General features: G+C 45.4%; 1 protein-coding gene across 2 annotated transcripts in view; it reads left to right on the top strand.

The window, feature by feature from the left end:
- BZW1 (basic leucine zipper and W2 domains 1) overlaps window positions 1–3,710 on the top strand; it is a 37,333-nt gene that overhangs the window by 17,548 nt on the left and 16,075 nt on the right. The window contains exon 1 of one of the 2 annotated variants that reach the window (XM_019553805.1): window positions 3,639–3,710. The exons of the other annotated variant lie outside the window; for it this stretch is intronic. The gene's annotated coding sequence lies outside the window, so the exon portion shown is untranslated. Of the gene's footprint in view, window positions 1–3,638 lie in introns of those variants that run through there. 2 annotated transcript variants of the gene reach the window in all.

Raw genomic sequence — 3,710 nt, 5'->3', positions numbered from 1 at the left:
GAGAAGGGAGTTCCCCAGCCTGTAGGTATGCTGCTAGCTCTTCCTCCCCTGGTGCAGTACCTTGCACTTGTCAGTATTGAAACCCATCCTTTTCTCATCTGCCCACCCTTTTGTGTCCTTACATGTCACAGACACTCACAATCTTGACCTCTGGAGGAGGTTTGGTAGGGAACGTGTAAGGCAATACTACTAGTAGTCTGAATATTAGACTGGGTGCCAAGCACCTCTGATTATCTTTTCCCACTCCTGCAAAATAATGAGGTTGTACACACATAGAGCACTTGATTATGCAGACCTAAAGCTAAACCAAACTAAAGCACAACATTTTATTTTTGTAACACATCTCTATTTTGGGTGCCTACCAGAGCTGCAGTTGAGGAATAGGCATAAATAGAGCTTGTGTGAAAATGTACAACAGGCAGTCTGCAGAAAAAGGGGGAGGAAAGAGAGCATACATATGGTGATATAAAATAGAGTGCTTATTTTATATGTGAAATCTGCTCCGAGATCTTAATTCATGTCCTCAGTAGGAGATGCTGTCTCAGAGAACAGAATAGTTCTGTCCTAGGAGCACTGCCAATCACCATTGCAGCTGTGCTTGACCCAACACCACACCCCACACACTGATTTCACTTTGCTCCCCTCCTCTAGCATCTGCCCCCAGATAATCCTTCCCCTTTTCACTGTCACAGTAGCTGTCTCTAAATGTAACCCACATACTTCTTCTGGCCTTCAAAAAAGCAACAGTTCACATGCTTTTCTGAGCTAGGAGGTGGGTCCTTCTGGTTGGAGTTGTACTGTCACTGTATCCCCACTGTAGCCCATGTCCCCATCAGAGAGATGAGACAGAAGGAGCTCCTGGCAACACGTAAGGTGTAAAGCCATTTGGTCTCAATGTTTCTCATCTTTCATGATGCCTTCAGAGAGAAGAGGAAAGTGACAAGGAATCGCCATCTGATACTGTTACAGATAGATTTCCCATGTCTGTTTCACTAGAAATCCATCTGTCAAACTATCTTGATTTCTAACCTGTTATGAGCTAAGTATCTGTGAGATTATAAGGTGTCGGGGGGGGGGCGGTACAAGTAAGAATTAAAGGTCTGGGATATCTCAATTCGATATTTCAATACTTTTTTTGCTTTGTAAATGTAATCATAATTTTTAATTTTCTGACTGTTAGACATCTGGGGGATTAAAAATTATGGTATCTGAGTGTTTCCTATCTGAGTGTTATTAAAACACATATAGCTTTCATTCCATCTTAACATTGATTTTTGTGCAGGAATGTACATTGTGTTTCATCTCCAAGAACAGCAGTGTTATAGCAAAGGACCATGGATTCAATCATCACTGCTTTTCAAGGAAAACACCTTCCCTTGAAATCCAGAGAGCAGCTCTGTGCTAAGCAGCAGGTTAACTGACCCACTCTCCTTTCTACATTATAGATATTGTACCCCTCCTTGTATGCATTCACCAAATCGGGATTTTTCACAACTTTGCAACATACACTAGTGGCTCCATAAAAGGCAGTGTGGTTAAACTAGGGTAATTTTTCCCCACTGATCTCTTAATATGGATTCTGCTATCCCCAAGCTTGTGAAAAATCAATAGAAACAAAGTTTTACAATATTCAAAAGTCAGGGACCTATTTCTCTTCAGACATGGGTTTCACTTTGGCATACTTTGAATTATTCCCAATAAATTTGGTGCGAAGAAAGATGTAGTTACTGGAAGTTTAATGTAAATGGTACTTGAATGTGTTTTCACTGAGTCCCCAGTACAGACTTAGAGCTTGTTTGTGGCTATGGTTAAAACATGGCTTAGGTGCTCTCTGTGCTACAAAACAAAATATTTTTTTGATCAGCCCAGGGACAACTGTACTGTAATCAGTTCCCCTGACATCACCATTTTCAAGTCTAAGCAGATAACAGAGGCAGTCATGTTCAGCCTGACTGAAAATCACAGGACTATGTGTTTCTGTAAATAAAGTGCCAGGAGTGAGCACAGAGCATCATACCTAGTGCAAAGTCCATGTTTATTTGCAAATCAGCAGGTTAAAGGTTACCAAAGATCAAGACTCAATCTTCTTTATGGGGACACCTAGAAAATGACAAACTGGGAATTGTTTAAACAGAGGTCTCATTGTAACACAGGGGTGGCAAAATATGGCCTGTGGGCAGGATCCGTCCTGCCAAGTGATTGTATCTGGCATGTAGCTGCCCGTCACGTGCTTGACATGGAGCTAAGCCCTGCCGTCTCTTGCCCGGGGCAGCCTGTGCTGCACTCCCACTCACACCTGCTCCACGCCCATCGACAACACTGCCTCAACCTCAGCCCAGGCCCCAGCTAACACTCAGCTTCCTGGGAGGGGTGCTGCTCAGCTCCCCTGACTTCCCCACATGCCCCATACTCTCCCACACCCTCCCCCCTGCCACACATACTATACAAGAGTAAGATGTTATTTTGAACTGTTATGCAATCACCTATATAAACTATTAAAAAAACATGAATCAGGACAAAAACTATTTTTTTAAATAAAATTAAAATGTTAAAGTTAGGGAGGGATCTCTGGAATTCATGCCGGGAGTGCACAGTGTGACAACTTCTTTAATCTTGGAGTTTCCCCCACGCACTCTCCCACTAATGATTGGTGGAGGGGCCCTGTTGCTTGCTGCTCACCACTTATGCCCGATGCCTGGGAGGTGAAAACTGCAGCAGTTTTCATCTCCTGGCCATCACGTGCAGGCAGCACACAACAGGACTCCTCCGCCAGTCAGCACTGTGGGGCGCGAGGGCAAGTCCAAGATAAAAGAAGCTGCCACACCACATACCCAAGCAGATTCGAGATCCCTCATTACAGATGTCTGATTTTTAGTATATGATTTGTTTCTTATCTGTAATTTGTTATAGACAAGCTCAGACTGCCGACAACGTCACCTATGAATGCCCATACATGTACAGCCCTCCTTTGGGCATCCAAGGTCTTATTGACATGGACATTTTTACTTGTTGCTGCCTTTTTAGCCCTTACACTTCCTACATATGTGTGTGGCAACACTGACCTCATTATCATCATTTAAAATGAAATTTTCCCAGATATTTTACATGTGCGGCCCTGCACAGCTCACCAACACCTGTTCAGTGGCCCGCCAGCCGTAAGAATTGCCACCCCCTTGGGAGCACAACACCAGTGCCCAGTGGTTTTCAACCTTTTATAGACTGGAGGCAGCTCAGGATGGACTTGAAACCACGCCCCAGGGAAAATGCAAGCACTTCATTTTTGCTCTTTTTTGCCTGATAATTAACAGCAGTTTTTTTCTATTTCAACCAAGCAGGAAGAGCTCAGCTGTAGGCTCCCTGCAGCTTGCTGAATCCTCTGGGTTTATCCTGCACACCTAACAGGGCATTTTGCAGGGCAGCTTGAGGCACCTTTGAAAGCTCTCAAGACATCCTCGGCTGCTTCAGCCAGTGACCCCTGAGAATCACTGCCCAGCCCATGAGCGGAGTGCGGTCACGTGCTCCGTGCATCACATCCTGGCTCGCTGCACACAGCCCCTTACTCGTTGCACGCGGCCCCAGGCGCCTGTCAAGTACCATCCGCTGCCCCCGCCCCCGCCCCCTCCAGCACGGAACAAACCATCGACCACAGTCGGAGAAGCAGCTCCGCCACCCCCTGGTCTTCCCTTCCAATAGACTGATCCACCCGCCGG

Source organism: Crocodylus porosus, unplaced genomic scaffold, assembly GCF_001723895.1.
Source record: "Crocodylus porosus isolate Cpor-Errol unplaced genomic scaffold, CroPor_comp1, whole genome shotgun sequence".
Lineage (NCBI taxonomy): Eukaryota > Metazoa > Chordata > Crocodylia > Crocodylidae > Crocodylus > Crocodylus porosus.
This window is presented reverse-complemented; position numbering and strand designations above follow the sequence as displayed.